Consider the following 18,341-nt stretch of genomic DNA (forward strand, 5'->3'; position numbering starts at 1 on the left):
CGAGCATGAACTATGTGCTAAAACTGCTTGGATCTTGCGTTTATTTTTTAACGAGCATGAACTGTGTGCTAAAACTGCTCGAATATACCAGTCATATGATAAGAGTGTCTCATTGAGATTCTATTTTTTATGGAGCTTCATCTCACAAAGCTATGCCCCGCATCCTTTCTTTATGCAAGTTAGGAAACGGCTAACCCCAAAAACGGATAAATAACCACTCTTTGCTTGCACTCCAAAAGGTTTGCATGCCCCCAGGTATAAAGTACGATTTCAAGGTTACCTCTACTTCTTTTCCTTCAAAACAATTGTTTTAAAGAGAGAGGCTTACCTCTTTCAGGTTACCCAAAGATTGTCTCGTTAATCTTTCAAACAAAACACTTCCTCGGCAATGTCTACCGAAATAGACAAAGGCGAGAGACTTAGATCGTCAACTCACATAACTTTGACAAAAGAATCTTATTCCAGAACAACCCCTCTTCCAACCACGGACGGGGTACGGACTAGTCATATTCTCCCGCGGAAACCTACCCTATACCCAAAGTTTTCCTGCCGAAGCAGACCAAGACGCATGCCCCCTGGGTTCCAGTCATATCCTCCCGGATTACTCGCGCTCATCAGGTGGACGGACCATGGGTTGAGACAATTTTTGCGTGAATAGACCATTTAGGGGTGGTATATGACTATTTGCGATGCGTGATCCGGGAAATGAAAGTTGGTCCACGAGCTTGACCACTCTTCCTTCATGCGGAAAACACATTACTCTAAAGAGTGAGGAGACTATAGCTCCCATGCAATATATATAGTCTCGACCAAGGAGTAGGTTATAATCCAAGGGTCCTTGAACGACCATCACGTTCATTTGAATGGTCTTCCCTTTCAATGTTATGGGCACATTGGGGAGGATCCCTAAAGGTCGACTGGTTCCTTTATCAAAGCCTGATAGATTTCTCATTTCAGGCAAAAGCGCTGGCGAACCAAGTGCTTTCCAAGCAATAGAGGAAAGGATACTCACAGATGCCCCCTCATCAATGATAGTGCCAGCCATTACCATTCTGTATATTTGAACGATAATTCTGAATGGTATGCTTGCTGGCAACCAGGGTCTGCCTAGTTGGTTCCAGTCGAACGAGACAACTAGGTTGCTTGGTGGTGGGACCGAATAGACGGCCGGGTATGACTCTGACGAAGTTCCTTCCTGCGATAAAGGAATGGGCAAATTGCCCCCTTGTTCGTCGGAGTCTGTGTTGACGAAGAGAATTTGGACGGTGTCGTCTTTATTCTCCTCTGTGATGGTATCATTCGAAGATAGAGCCTCTGAAGGCAAAACCGGGTCAACTGCCGTCTCAACCTTTTGACTTTCGTCAAGCATGGATTCAGACGGTTCATCTTCAATGATAGGTGCTTCGGCTGACCACCTGGGCGGGCCAGCCGGGTTTTCAACTAGTGAAGGACTTGGCAGGAGTTTTTGATATCCAGGAGGAAGTTGCACTGGTAAAACCGGGCGATCTTCCAAAACTCTTTTAGCCTCGTCTAAGAAGGGACAACGGTGGATGGCATGGTCGCCTTCACACAGTTTGCAGGGAAGTCTAGCTTTCCCTCTCTGTCTTGTGGCTTCACTTTCACTAGTTGACGGTGAGCAGTCAACATGGCTATCAGAGGTTGACGCTACTGGATTGTGCAAACGGGGAGACCAGTCCCTTAGTATCCGAGGGATGCAGGGACAATCTCTGTGGAATTGGTCTCCCTTGCATATGACACATGGTGATTTAGGCCTGGTCAGTGCTGTGTGTGGATTTTTGTCAGACGACACTCATTTGCCCCCAGTCGCTTTTGGCTCCTTCTTCTTCTTCTCTTTCTTCTTCTTTTCCTTCTTCTCCTTAGGAACTTTGTTTTTTGCTTTACCAGTTCCGTCAAGCAAAGATGAAGGAGGAGAGGAAGAGTTAGATGAGGTAGAAGGCTGGTTGGCAACTCTGGTCTGGTCTAACTATTGACTCGACTGTTCAGGAATAGTGATGTTTTGAACGACATTGGTTGAAAAGAGCCAGACCGGCAGGCCAATTGTCAGTCCTGGAATCGACAATGTGGCCATATGGGGCGCACCAACATCTCCCCAAGAGGAGAAGGGACTAGGATTTCCACCAAGGGGAATTCCTTGGTTGGTGTGCTCCATTTTTTCAACCTAAAGATCAATGCAGGAATAAAGGGTGATTGTTCCGTTTAAAATAAATTTTAACGACGCTTAGACACAACTTGCTTTTTCAGTTTTAAAGAGTCGAGAAAAAGCTAAAGATGACTCTAGTCTCCTTCGATGTTTTAACGAGCCCGAAGTGACAAATGCTCGGATGGACTTTTTCCGTTATAGAGTCTGAAAAAGGCCAAAAGGAACTACTCTAGAGTTCTAGGCAGAGGGTGTGCCAAACTTTTCGCAAAACCGCAGAATACTTTTTAGGGTACGGGCGGTCAATCTTCCTAAATGTTGTGTTCAGTGCATTGCGATCAGTAGGGCGGCCGACACGGCTTCCTAAGGATAAAGGTTTTATGCCTATAGGGGTCTCCCAATATATACGCGACGGTACGTGGGAGCACAATCCGTACTGGCGCTATTGTCCCTCAGGAGGAATCACCCACCATCCACGAGATCGACAGTCACCAGGCTTAACGACGTCGGAACACGTCTCTAGCCTAGACCTCTATGTTGTGCGTTATGTTGCAAAGCGTTGTTAAGTTCATTCAATTTATTTTAGGTTGATCTTTTTAGAAGTTTGCCTTTCAAGGTTCACCACGAGATGTATGATACAATTCCTAAATGCAGTCTAAAGATGATAAGCAAGCTTTATATCTTTTCAACTTTGAAAATCCTAGCTACTAAGGGAAAAGAAAGACACCATCTTTTCTCAAAGAGCAATCAGCACACTCTAATGCACTTTTCCTAAATCAAGCATGAAAACTATCAAAAATGCAAATGCACAATGCAGGTGTTTGTTTTCCGCTTTCTTAGTATTGATGCCTACAAAGAAAGCTTTTTGTACAACTTTGAATTTGATTTTAAATGACCAATACAAACAAGTTTACTTTTTCGAAATCAGAGAGGGTAGAAGAGATTACAACACTTAACGATTTTCGAAATGAATACTTGTTTTTACACTTTAAAAGAGACAAACTCAAACCAATAAGCAAGAGTAAATGTATAATCAACTGCAAACAACCAATGAACTCTCTCCTAAGATCACAATCAACAGATCTGAATCAAGGGCTACAGGATGACTATTTCGCTCACGCAAAGGAAAACTGCAAATGATGCCACAAACACAAAAAAACACTCACAGTCTTTTTGTACAAAAGGAGGCGGAATCTAAGCAGAGAAAAGGAGTTATTAGACTGGTACCTATGTTGGTTACAGGCTGCAAAAATCAGAGATCAAAACAAGGCAAAACATAGCAGAGAACCCCAGCTGCACAAGGGCAAACTAGTTCAGCGCAACCTCAACACAGGGGTTTTGACATTCAGCGCAGGTAGCCTTCACGGGACCTGCGTTGAAATGCAGAATCCCTTCACTGGGTCTGCGCTGAAGGAGAAACTCTCGTTTCCCACAGGTTCTGGGTCACAAATTGCTATTTAATTCACTGTTTCAGGCCAAATAAAAGCAACAAGCAAGGTATAATCAAAGGGATGCTTTGAGGGGGTACTAAGATCTATCACAAAGGATCATCAAATCATTTGTGAGTCCATTGTTCAGATCATAGACAAGTCCAATTATTGGATCAAAGCAGCAACTGTCTACTTTGCATCCGGGAATAGCAGATGCAGTTCGATTGTTGCTGTCAAGTCTATGAAACAAACAATGATAGAAACACAAATAAAATGACTAAACAGATTTCCCCAGTGGAGTCGCCAATTTGTTGTGGGGAAAAATGCCTATGCAGGACGATCCTATCCACCTAAGGTGTGACAGTGCCTTATCAACAAACAAGGACAGCTATTCTGGTTTCTTCCTTTATGAAATGTGAAAGAAGAGAGATAAATAGACTTACCGGTGTCTTCCGTTTGTCCCTCGATCCGGTCTCTCTTCTCTTTGGGAGTTCACAGCTACTTGCCTTCTCACTCGCCCAGCTTCAACAGGTTCATGCAAGATCACAAGAGAACAGCTACTTGCCTTCTTGCTTGTCCAGCTTCAACGGGTTCCTGCAAGATCACAAGAGGAAAGCTACTTGCGACAAGAGAAGAACACTACACAAAGACAGATATTCACATTCATAACTAGTTTAGGATTAGAAATAAACTAAACATACTAATGCATTCATACATCAAAAATACATCAGCATATAGGAGAAACCAAGATAGCTTTATTGATGAATAACAAGGTTCAGGAAGAGATACAACCCAGAGGGCTTCAATCCAGCATCTCCTTCCCAGCAAATGGAATTCCTATCTTCACCCCCTTCAAAGCATTAAGCACCCAATGATTCCAATCTCAAACCAACAGCGATTCTTTGCAATAACAAAATTCCAGCCCCTAGATCTCATGGAGGAGAGATCCATATATAGATGTTTGGAGAGAGGATGAGTCAGCTTGAGATCTGACTAGTGTCCTCTCCCTCTGTCAGTTCTTGATTCCACTTGGAGGTTCTTGCTTCCACTTGGAGATTTGGAACCTCTTACTCATCACCAGTCGAATTCCCTGAGGCAAGTGTCATTTTGGAAGCTTCCTGGGTTTTGACACCTTGAGAAATGAGCTTGCCACATGTCCACTCTCGTTCAACACAGGTAGCCAGTGTTCCCTTTGACATTCAACATAGGTAGCCAGTGTTGTCTTTGACATTCAGCGCAAACAGCTAGTGTAGCCACTGAAATGATCCTGAATTGACTTGTTTTTGAGCAGTTTCTGGTGGAGAACTTCTGTGAATTGCTGTGGTTTGTTAGCCTTGTTCCTCTAGGGGTAGGAACAACATGTTTAGGGACTTTGGATCCCTTAGATTATGGACATTTCATGCTCAATGCTGTAAGGCACAAAAATGTCTATAACAACCTTTCTCTTGTTTCTCTTCTTGCTCTTTCTGTGGTGGTCTGTCCTGGGTTTCCTTACCATTAGCTTTCTCTTCCGCCTCAATGTGTTCCCTCTCTTCACTCCTGGATGAAGTGTAAGTTCACACAACAACCTGAAATGATAACCATGGATAATTTTGAATTATGAATCCCCCTGGCATGGTGAGAGTGCTCCCTTTTTCTTATGCTTTGGTCAGAAATGGAAATGTTGTTTATAGTTTCCCCCTGGACTCAAGGAAGAATTCCTCAGCTGTTTGATATCAATGAACAACAATTCCCTGGTTATAATGCTGTTGCTGCCCAAAACTCGACTGTCAAAAGGGAATTAGCCTCTCACAGACAAAGTGCAGAGCTTAATTTTCATCCCCAACCACATAAAAGTCACATTCTTTATGCACAAGTTAGACCTTACAGTGGTTTATCGTTTCTACAGAAGGAATTTACTAACAAGAACTGTGGAGGAGAATTTTGACACAAAATCAACTGAGAAATTTCGTGCCACACACAGGTAGCTGCTATTTTTTTGACTCACGGGTAGACTTGTTTCATACTTTCTTATTCAAAACAGTTTAATTCATTGCCTTTCGGACGTATCATGCATGGAAGAGTGTTTTTTCAAGCCTACCTCTCTCAGAGCTCCAAACTCGATGAAAAAAAGTCCCAGCTTCTCTGCTTCGGAAGGATATGATGTACTTCCTGTAGAACGCCCCTGCGCCTCTGAGCGAGCCCGATACGCAGAAGAATCTCGAACTAAGCTGAAAAGCTCGTGGAGGACGACGGGTTAACAGATTGTGGGAGTAGAGGACATGTACTTCGGCTAAGAACGCTGCAAGTGCAAATTAATCAATGGGTGGTGAGAGTCAGCCGAGCATTCTTTAATTGTTGCGTGATTTGCGGTGAGGGAGTGAAGTGGCCAACATGTGCGCTGGCCCATGCAGATGGTGGTGCTGTCATGAAACATCCTGTTTCCTACCTATGATCACTCCATCAATTACGTCGAAGGTCAAACAGTCACCATTACCTGTTTCCTGATTTCCTCTTGAGATGGTTGAGCACACGTGTCTCATTCACCCATCAAGCGTTGTTAAACTAGATGAGGGTGGCCAGTTAGCTGGCCACTGATTTTTTTAATCCCAACCATCTCATTGCTCATGCAGTTTTCAAATTACATTCATGCAATCAGAGGAATGAGTTTTAGTCACGTACCTGGAAGTCGAATGGTTGTTGTGAGGTGTTGTGGCCTTTCATTTGTTGCATGCATTGGTTTTTGTGGTTGCATGGTGGCTTGGTTGCTGATTCATGGCTATTTTTTCTTGTGCAGGTATCCTCTGGCCGGATCCATGCTGTAGGAGCTGGCTTCACGTTCAGATCTGCACCCTCAAGCTGCTGATGTCGAATTTTCACAAGACCGAAACTTATTTTCGCCATTTCTCCCGAACGATAGATCAGATCGATCTGAAACTTGCTGAGCATGTTCCTATCATCATTATGCACCTCCCATAGCAAAATTGCGATCAATGGATGCACAGATTTTGAAAAAAGTGGAAAATGGCTGAAGATTACAGAGATCAATTTCTCGGAAACCGTGCATCGGAATCGGCTGAAACTGCTTGGGTAGGCTACTATCACCCATGTTCATCTCCCCATGAAACAAGTTTTGAAACAGATGCACTGATATGGAGAAAATGCAAAAATGGCTGAAGGTGATGGAGGCTGGTTTCTTGGAAACCGTGCACCTGAATGGGCTGAAATTGCTCGGGCATGTTGCCATCATCCCTATACAACTCCCCCTGTAACAATTTTGCAAATGGATGCACGATTTAGCTTCACACTTTTGAACTTGACCCTCACTCTCTTTTAGATGGATGCCCCTAACATCTTCAATTCTTTATGCTTCTTCTAATTGGATCTTCAAGCTGATGACTTCCTCCTTGAGCTAAATCTCTTTTACATCAAAGATCTGCAATAAATTATCTTGTTCTCTACACACAACTATAAACCTACTTACTTCAAAATTTAGTTTATCAATTACAACCATAACTAACTCAAGTTCAACTTTAAGAACCATTTCATCTCAATATCTCAATTTCCACTACTATTTTCTCCTCCATATGTCCTTTGCATATTTTAGATCCATTAACTTCTCTAGATTTGCATTGTGAATATTGTCATAGCTCACACACTTTGATTTGGTATTTTGTTATTGTACTTTCAATAAGATAGGATATTTTCCACCATATTCACACACTAACCTCCAAACATTGGATCCACAAGCTAATAAATCAAACTTAATCTTTTCACTCCATACGTGATAGCTAATAGCATTAAGCAAAGGCACTACTTGATGATCCATCATATTTTTTTTTAACAAAATTTCACCAAATCTACCTTCCAACAGTTGAGATGCACCTAAAGTCACCTAATACAAAACCAATTGTTGGGATCTTGAAAATACTGAGTTTGGGGGGGGGGGGGGGGGGGGGTGGTTGAATAAGTATTGTACAAATGGATCAAATTTTACAATTTTTTATCTTCTCTTTATAAATCACTGAGTCATCAATTGATTAGTGATCATCACAATATATTAGTAGTAGTTGACTCATGCACAATAAATTATATGAGAATCAAACATAAACACAGATAAACCATGAGAGAAACATCTGAAACAACAACACACGTGACAACACCAGATGTTAGGAGGAAACCATTCCAAGAGAAAAACCTCTAACTACTTTGTTTGCTTCTTATTCTCATTAATACATCTTTCTTTACATCATGCACTAGAAATCACTAGTGTGCAAGCCGTGAATTTTGATGCACAAAATAAATATTCACTCGTTCCAGGTCACTACTTGATGGAAGCCACCACTTCCACAACCATGCAGGCCCTAACTTGCTGCAAACCCCTACCTCCAATATTTTCTCTAGACACCACTACAAGGAAGCCACCATTCCCTAAGCAAGCCACCACTTGCCACACTAAAGGTCCCAACCCTCAAACTCTTGTGGATGACACTTCATACATTTTTAGACTAGGCACACTATTCTCAACTCAAACACTTATAATGGCAGAAGTGTCCTCAGACACGTAATTTTATTAATCAGAAAAAATAATTACATAATTTTATTTTGCAATAGTTTACACTTGAACAACCAAACACTCTTGCAATGAGTTATTTATAAGCTCCATGTCCTAACTACCTCTAATTATGGATCACTTATTAAATAAAAAGTGTCCATTTACAATAAATGCTATTCAAACCAACTAGCTAACAAGTCTCCTAAAATAGAGCCTAAGATACGACACATTTGGAGAGTCATATATAGTTAAAACAATATGCTAATTCTAAAATTCTCCATTAAATAATTAAACATTCTAGAATAATAATTATTAATTAAATATCTTAAATTAATAATTATTTTATTCTAATTTTATAACCTATGATAAATTGTATTTTTGGATCACCTAACATTCCCCCCTGTGATCCAAAGATACATTACAACAGATACCAAGTTCATCCCTGAACTTAGTAAATTTTATTCTGCCAAGCAGTTTCGTGAAAATGTTGGAGATCTGATCTTCGGAAGGACAATAAACTGGCTTGAGGACATCTTTGGCAATGAGAGATCTGATATGATGATACTTGGTGTCCACATGCTTTGTCTTTGAATGAAAAACTAGGTTCTTGGCAAGTTTGATGGCTGAATGGCTGTCAATGAATAATTATGTAGCTTATGCCTGAGAAATTCCCAAGTCCTACAAAATTTTGCGCAACCAAACAATTTCACATGTTGCTTCCCATGCTGAAATGTACTCTGCTTCTGCTGAAGAAGTGGCCACGGTAGCTTGTTTCTTACAACTCCAAGATACTGCTGATGACCCCATGTTCATTAAATAACCTGATGTTGATGCTCGATCATCAATACTCCCAGCAAAGTTGGCATCGGAATATCCACCAAGTACAAAATTTTTAGTCTTTGTGTAAAGAAGACCAAAAACTTTGTTCCTTGGATATATCGAAGAACTCTTTTGGCTGCATTCCAGTGGTTGTCTCGTGGTTCCTACATAAAACATGAAAGAATATTGACTGCATAAGATAGATCAGGACGAGTATTTGTCAAATAAATCAAGTTGCCAATCAACTGTCTGTAAGTTGTACTGTCCACCTTTCCCCCCTTCAAATTTTGAAAGTTTCTAGTTTTGCTCCATGGGGGTGAGAACAGGCTTGCAATCCTGCATGCCAAATCGCTGAAGAACCTCTGCTGCATACTTACTCTGAGAAATGAAAATATGATGTGGATGTTAGAAGACTTCAACTCCAAGATAGTAGCGAAGTAATCCCAAGTCTGTCATCTTAAAACCTGCATGTAACTCCTTTTTCACCTGTGCAATATGATCATCTTGGTTGCTAGTAATGATCAAATCATCTACATACATAACAAGAATGACCATATATTTTCCCTGTTGTCGCACATACAAAGTATCATCAGATTCACTTCGTTGAAAACCAACTTTCTTAAAGTATTCATCCATCTTTGCATACCAAGCGCGGGGAGCTTGTTTTAATCCATATAAAGCCTTGATCATTTTGCAGACTTTATGTTCTTGTCCTTCAACTTCAAAACCTAGCAGTTGGGTCATAAAAACTTCTTCCTGTAAATCTCCGTTGAGAAAAGCACTTTTCACATCCATTTGATGAACTTTCCATCCTTTCTGAGCGGCCAATGCAAGTGTTAATCGGATGGTGTTCCATTTAGCTATAGGAGAAAAAGTTTCCTCATAGTCAATGCCTTCCTGCTGCGCAAAACCTTTTGCGACAAGTCGTGCTTTATACTTTTCAAGTTCTCCCTTCTGATTATACTTAATTCTGTAAACCCATTTGCATCCTATGGGTTTAACATTTGCTGGACAATCAACAAGTTTCCAAGTGTTGTTATTAATTACTACCTGATATTCTTCAACCATAGCTTGTTGCCATTCTTTATGTTTTACTGCTTCTTTGTATGTGGAAGGTTCAATAAAATCATTTACTATCAAGGCAAAATTTCCTTCACTTTTATGTGCCCTTCTGGTGCCTGTTTTATTCTGCTCATCAGGCTTTACATCTTTCAAAATTTGAACTGCCCATTTCAGTAGTTGGCGCTCACTTGTTTGCACTTCTGTAATGTCTCCATCATTGTAAAGAGGATTAATATAAAATGATGTTCGTCGTTCAGGTGAAGAGTGTGGAGAATCACTGTCAGAAGAACTGCTGCTGCTTGGAGATGCAGATGAACTTCTAGAAGACCCAATGGATGTTGTTGATGTAGATGGACTGGATGACTCATCTTCAGAGGAAGGAAAATCAAGTTCATACCAATTTGGTGAAGTTGGTTGACTTTGCATTTTTCAATTTCTTTTACTTCCTTTATTTTCTAACTTGTGAAGAAGATTTTCAATTTCTTCAGCACTCTTACTCTCGGTTTCATCAAAAATGACATCCCTTCTCACAATGAATTTTCCATTGGTCAAAAGACGATACCCTTTCTTCTCATCAGAATAGCCAATCATTGTGCATTTTAAACTTCTTGAGTCAAGCTTAGTTCGTTTTTCTTTTGGAACTAAGGCATAACACACTGACCCAAAAACTCTAAGATGTTTAACTCAAGGTTTGAAATGAAACCAAGCTTCATAAGGTGTGATTCCATCTAAAGAAGCAGTTGGAGATCTGTTTCTTAAATAGACAGCTATATGTATTGCTTCTGCCCAATATGTTGGACTTAACCTCTTGAAAGTTAACATGGATCTCGCCATGCCTAACAAGGTGCGATTCATCCTTTCGACTACTCCATTTTTCTGTGGAATGTAAACATTAGTAAGATGTCGTCTTATGCCATTTTCACTGCAATAAGTTTTGAATTCATTTGAAGTGAATTCTCCTCCATTATCTGTCCTGAGTGTACCTATCTTTTCTTTGACTTCATTTTCAACAAGTTGGCCAAAAATTTTAAACTTATCAAATGCTTCTAACTTGTTCTTCAAGAAGTAAACCCAAGTCATTCTACTGAAATCATCAATGAATAGTAAGAAATATTTGCAACCACCAAATGAAGTTTGCAGTGGACCACAAACATCGTTGTGAACTAGTTGTAGCCGTCTGTTTGCACACCATGAACTTGTTGGAAAACATTCTCGACTTTGTTTGCCATAAATGCAAGCTTCACATTTTGCATTTTCCCTTTTGAAAGTGGGAAGTCCTTTAACCATTCCTTGTTTCTGCAATTGAGAAAGACTTTCAAAATTTAAATGTCCATATCTTACATGCCATAGTCTTACAGGTGAAATACATGTACTCACTACCCCTGCAAAATCAGAATGCCTTGGAATAACTGTCCCTTTCATCCGTAACAATTTTCCATCTTCATAACCTGTCATGACTGTTTTCAAGTTCTGTTTGACTGAATTAATCTTGACTAAACCATCTTCCATAATCACCTGATGTCCTGCTTGTCCTCTTTATCACAATTGAAATAAATTCCCAGCTGACTGACTCTATGGTTGATATCAATGGCAACAACATGCTGCCAACAAAAACTTTATTTTCCCTTTCAAATTATAACCTCATCATTTGCTATAGAACAATTAAATCAACTATAATCAACTATTGGTTCATTAAATTTGCCTTTGGTTTTCGTTTTTTTAAATTATTTTTCCTAACCTAGCTTTGGTTATTTTTTTAAGCTAAGAGTTTTTAGGCACATTTTTAGGCTTGGTATTTACTAAGCCTATTTTTTTTAACCGAGGCTAGTTTTTTTACCGAACTAGTAATGATTTCTTCACCTATTATAACTTCATCTATTCTTAATTCATATAAAATTCACCCTTCTTTTATCAAGATGATTATGAAAAGCATGATTACAACATCCTCACAAAAAGAATCACTTAATCCCATAATTACAACATCCTTACAAAAGGAATCACATGATTAAGTGATAAAGGGTTGCTACAATAAGGGTTAGGAGCCGATCAATATACATTTATTTAGTAAAACTCTAAAAAAATTCATTTTGAAACTTGAAAAAAAAATATTATTTTGAAATCCCATTATAAAAGAAAGTCTATGAAAAGAGATTCTTCTAAATTTTTTTGGACTAGAATAAAAAAGAAAAGAAAAATTATGAACTACACTAGTTAGTAAAAAACGTCAACAAATGAAATATCTTGTGACAAAGGAAATATCTTGTGATTTAAGAGTAAAAAAATCTCTTATAAAATTAATATGGATCACAGAAGCCTCAATTCTACAAGAAAAATTATGTTACAATAAATGTATCCAATTTTATATCAATTAATAAAAGACAGCCTTCCTAGTTACCTAGTCATAAACTATTATCTGGCACGGAGAGCGCAAAATGGATTTTATTGACATTCATTGGGCTTCACCCACCAGCATAGTAACAGGGCGTTTCATCAATAAAATTCAATATTACTGCAACATGCTATCTGAAGCTGCAACATGCTATCTGAAGCTTTCATAACCACGATTTCATAAAGCTTCTCGGAGTGGCATGGTCTATAAAATAAGTGATATAACACGTAGATTCGTCGATAAATTTCATATTACAATAATAATAACCCCCAAAACGCACAGAGTAAAGAGAATTCGTCATTAAATTCAATTTAAGAACAATAACTACCCAAACGAAGATATAGTAAAGAGGAAATGAATAAAGAACAAAGTCAAACTGTTATAATAAATTTAAAAACATAAGAGGAGAATTACAAAATAAAAGCACGATAACGCTTCCATCCATCTAAAGTTGAACAATAATCGCAATATCTCCTACATTGAAAACCCAACCTACCAAAAAACCTCTCTAAAACACAACTCCGATTGAAAGTATCTACAAACACATTTATACAAAGCTGATTGAAAACTCTCTACACTGACTCAGAATCTTCTTTTATTTTTTCTGCCCTTCTTCTTGCTATTTTTGTTATTTTTATTCTTCTTGGTACCATTGTCAGTTGCCCGATTCTCTCCACACTCAGATTCTCGCGAGTTCTTGCGATCAGCCTCCCCTTCTTGCGCATTGGTGCCATTTTGGTCTTCTTGCTTATTGGTGTTGTTACTTGAGCTGTGACCAGTCACACTAATCGCAGTGCTCTTCGTTTCCTGATTCTCTCCACGCTCAGTTTCTGGCACATCGTTTTGATCAGTTTCTGCCCCTTCCCGCTTCTTGTTTTTGCTTGTGCTGTGAGTGGTCACATCAATGACAATGTTCTCTGTCTCCTGATTCTCTACGCACTGAGATTCTCGAATGTTATTGTGATCACTCACTTCTTCTTGCATATTGTTGTCAGTGCCTTCTCTTCTACTTTCGATGTTGTTACTTGTGCTCTCGCTCCCCTGATTCTCTGTCCATACACATTCTGCTGCGTTGTTGTGACCTATCTCTTCTTCTTCTTGCTTTTTCTCGTTGTTACTTGAGCTGTTACTGGTGGCACTAATCACAGTGCATTCGGTCTCCTGTTTTTCTTCACAAACAGATTCTATCTTGTTATTGTGATCAGGTTCTTCTTCTTGCCTGTTGTTGTCAGTTTCTTCTTCTTCCTTATTGTGGTTGTCACTGAAGCGGTGACTGGTCAGACTAATCACTGTGCTCTCCCTCTCCTCACTCTCTCCACACTCTGATTCTCGCGCGTTGTTGTGATCAATCTCTTCTTCTTCCTGATTCAACTTTTTGTTACTGTGAATGGTCGCAGCAATCACAGTTCTCTCGGTCTGTTGATTCCCTCCACAGTCAATTTCTTTAACGTTGCTGTGATCAGTCCCTTCTTCTTGCTTATGGTTATCAGTCTCTTCTTCCTGTATCTTGACACTTGTGCTGTGTCCCACAGTATTCTCAGTCTTCTCACCCTGTACACCTTTTGATTCTTGGACGTTGTTGTGATTAGTTTCTTCCTCTTCTTGTTTATTGTTGTTGATCTCTTCTTCTTGAGCGTTGCTGTCATCACTCCAGCTCCTGCAGCTACACGTAGTGGCCTCCAGTTCATGTTGACCATGCTGTTCTTGCTCAGGAGTATGTGATGGTGATGGTGATGGTGGTCTTCTTATCACTACTTGCGTTCTGTTTGGTCTTGGCAATGTAATTTCGTCGAGCAAAGAGGTCGTGCAAGCATAATTCTTAAATATATCAAGCATTTCTTCGCCCTTCTCTTTTTCAACCTGCAGGTTCGTCCATTGATATTCATCACCGTCATGTTTATCCATTCACTATCTATATGATCATTTTTAGAGATGGACATGAAATTACGATATAAACAAATGACAAACCATTAACTCACCGGTTGAGCATCTCGACTAAATATAATTGATCGGTTTTCATTCTTTTCAACGGTAATATGGACGATTTGTCTGAATGGAACATCTTTTATTATGTGCCATTTCACAGGAAATTTGTCTTTCCACTCCCATAATTCTGATGTCGCTCCGAAATCTACGGGCCCAACCATTTCAGCCACGCCACAGAAATTGCCGCTTCTGGCCACCTGCACCCACGCACACCCAGATTAGATTAGATATAAGGGTATTGTTGCAGAATGAATTCTTGTAAGTACTGGAAATAACATAAAATTCAAAGGAACACTCACCGAGAATAGTAAAAATATGGAACACTTGGAACTAGAAGCCCTAGATGAACCTCCTTGGACACTTTGCTCGCTGGAGATAGCTTTAGCATAAGCAGCATTTAATTCTTGATTTCCCCTGCGAGTGCTTGTCCACAATCCATGTCTAATACTACTAAGGACGTGCTCCTTGCTGGAAGATTTGATAACAAAAAACTTTGCATTGGCATATCGAGTCACAAATCCTGGAAGGTTGTAGTCATCCCGTAAAACTAAAGGGCCACTCCCACTTCCAGTATGAGACCTTTGGCCTTGCATTATTTCAAATCTCTGTGTTTGCGGTTGTTGAAATTGTCGCTGCTCATAATTAGGGTGACGTTGGGCTTGTGGTGTTGCTGGTTGAAATTGAGCTTGTGGTGTTGCTGGTTGAAATTGATTAGAGCCGGGATGACCATAATGGCCCTGGTTGTTATTGTCGTTTGTATTTATATTAACCACCAGATTTACGGGTGGAGCCTGTGGTGGTGGGGGAGCGTATATAGAGTAGGGTGCGTGAGGGTATCCTGCATATTCATATCTAGGTAGGTATTGCTCTGGATAACCATAGTGATATCCATAACCATATGGGTATCCATTATTAGGTCCATATCCATATCCGACTCCTTGCTGCTGCGGTGGTTGTGTCACCATCGCCATATTGGTGTTAAATCCATGTCCATATGACACTCCTTGCTGCTGCTGTGGTTGTGTCACCGTCGCCATATTGTTGTTTGTACCAATTCCAACGTTGATACTGGGATTTGAACTCGATCCAACATTGTTGTTTGCAATAACACTTCTGGCAGGTTGATCAGCCATTTTAGATATGTTTGTCAATAACCACAAACAGCCTACAGCCTCTTGCTTTCTTCAAAGTTTTCCTTCTCTCAAATCTACTTTCCACCAACTAGGGTTTCTGAAGTTGAGCCTGAATAGTCACAATCATGAGGGTAAGTTCAATCACTGAAGCATATGAAAACCCTTATTACACCCCTGTGTATCGGAAAGAGATAGTATTGCTTTAGAAAACCTACACAGTAAGAAAAAGAATATTTGAAAGATAAAAATTCACCATACCTTGCAGTGTTATGGATTTAACACAAAATTTTTGCAGTGCCCGCTCTTTACAATAAGATATTCTAAGCCAAATGCGAATTGCTCCGAGCTTCAGTAAATGAAATTGAACTCTCCCGGCTCAACCTGTGAAGAATCGTCTACCTGAATTCTCTATTTATATATTATATATTGAAAATAATTATCGTGTGTCGGCCTCGCAATGTTAAAACTAAACGCCAAACATTATCGATAAAACAGGGGTGGCATGGTTATTTTTATCCTAATTTTGGTGGTTTTTTATTTTTTTAAATTAAAAAGGGGGGTTAATTTTAATTCAAGTTTTGTATGGATTTCTTAACATTGTGCTTTACCGCTACCGAGAATCCCTTATCCTATGAGCCCCAACATATGGTAAGTGGTCCCGCTATACCCTGTTAAATTACTTTTCACCAAGTAAAAGTTAAGATTAAAGCATTGTCCATATCAAGTAAAATGCAAGTCAATATCGATTCAAGGAGATCTAATCCTCCAGTAAGTTTAATCAATTAAGGTTTCATAATCTCTTTGTTGATACCTAATCTTCATAATCTTCATGATTGGGTGAATTTATGTAAATAATTAAATTAGAAATGTGAACCGGTCATCCGGAGATGAGATGAATTGAGCAGTCTTGTAACTCCCTTCACTGTTGCTACTGTGGGCTATACGCCTCTCTCTCATATGCATTCTTATTTATGTACGCTGGCCCTGTCTGTCATATGCGTTTTTTTGAACGCTTTCCTGTCTGTCATATGCGTTTTTTTATGAACTATGGCCCTTTGGTCCTTTGTGTATGAAGCTATGTTGGTTTCGATTCTTGAAAGAATTACAAAATAATTATTATTGGTAGTCCTGCGTATGTTGGAACCTCCGTTGAGCATTGTTTAATGTATTCGTTGTGTGTGAGTTCCATTTTGCCCTGTCTGTCATATGCGTTTTTTATGAACGCTGGCCCTGTCACAAGCGTTGGTCCTTTGTGTATGAAGCTATGTTGGTTTCGATTCTTGAAAGAATTACAAAATAATTATTATTGGTAGTCCTGCGTACGTTGGAACCTCCGTTGAGCATTGTTTAATGTATTCGTTGTGTGTGAGTTCCATTTTGTTGTATGTTATACACATGGATTCACTGTGAGTTTCAACCCACGACCTGCGCTCTACTATTACTCTGCCATTACCACTGTTTACCACAGTTTTGTTCTTCCATATAAACGTTGATTTACGCTACCCCTCCTGACGCAGAGCATTTAGTACCAATATACCACAGTTGATTCTGCATCCTGGACTCGTGGCTTTGTCCCCTTTCTACGACAAGATCACGCTGCGTTTGATAAGGAATTTCTAGGCTGTAACTCAAATCATATTTCTGCAAAATTGGCACATTCCCGTAAATGTTAGTCATTGCATTTTCCCACAGAACTAGACCATCCCTGCGCATGTTGGCCATTTCATTTTGCGGGGGAGCACTGAGAGTGTAAGGGCTTGGATAGCCCACCAGAGGATTTCTGCGAGTGGAGCTCTCGTCCATTGCCATCCCTCGTTTAACTGCAAAAAAATCTACCGCATCTACTACCTCAGTTCGATTCCCATGGTCCCCTATGTTTATAAAGGGTCTGAATATGGACATAATTTGCTTGTTGAATAAATGTTCAATGAATCTTCTGTCCTGGTAATTGTGACCAGCATGTGCGGTGCCTATACATGAGCATGGACCAGTTTTCGAACCTTCGGCCTTTTGAATGCAAGAACTAGAGTCGCGGCATTAATTCTGTCGATTGATTTATATTTAGACGCGGGATTGAAGCGGAGTGGATTCAAGAACTCTTAAGCGGTAAAGCACCCCTGGTCATAGCTCGTGGTGGACTGTCGGGGCTTTTCCCTGACCATACCGAAGCTACTTATCACCAAGAAGAGTTTCCTGTAGCATATCCGAAACCATGCACAAGCTGACACTAATATTAAGAAAGAAACTCCTTTATCATATTCTATCAGCTATGCTTCGTTTGACTAGAGAAGGCGCAAAATTTGTCACAAAATATAGTTTGCAATCTATCTAGTTTGGCTGCGAAGCCATGCTTAAGGGATAGGTTTAATTGAGTCATCTTTTCATAGACTAGATTGGTTTGTATATTTCTTCAAATCACTTGTGATGATAAATTCTTTATTTGGTTTTCCTGATGGAGGAAATATTTAACAATAAAATTGAATTACAAGGTCCTTGCGCAACAAAGAGGCAAGATTACACAACAAGGAGATTTGAAGTTACCACTCCAGGCCATATTTGAGTTTGCTGTCCAATCATATCAGAACTATATTTTTTTCCCATTAAGAGTAAAAGCAAGAGGAAGAGAAAGATATTTTAAAGGCAGGGGGGCAGACACCCTCAAGGAGAAAAGGCAGATTTGCACTGCAAGCTACCATGGGACAAAATTGAGCAGCAAAGAAACCAACAGAAAGGTAAAACTGATGATACAGAAAAAGGTAAATCACCTGAATCCGCTCACTATGTTGTGGCACAATGTAACATTGGAGTAAATGAAGATTTATTTAATGCT

This window comes from Pinus tabuliformis, chromosome 4_2, assembly GCF_031772625.1.
Source record: "Pinus tabuliformis cultivar Carrire ecotype Pingquan chromosome 4_2, CPIR1, whole genome shotgun sequence".
Classification (NCBI taxonomy): Eukaryota; Viridiplantae; Streptophyta; class Pinopsida; order Pinales; family Pinaceae; genus Pinus; species Pinus tabuliformis.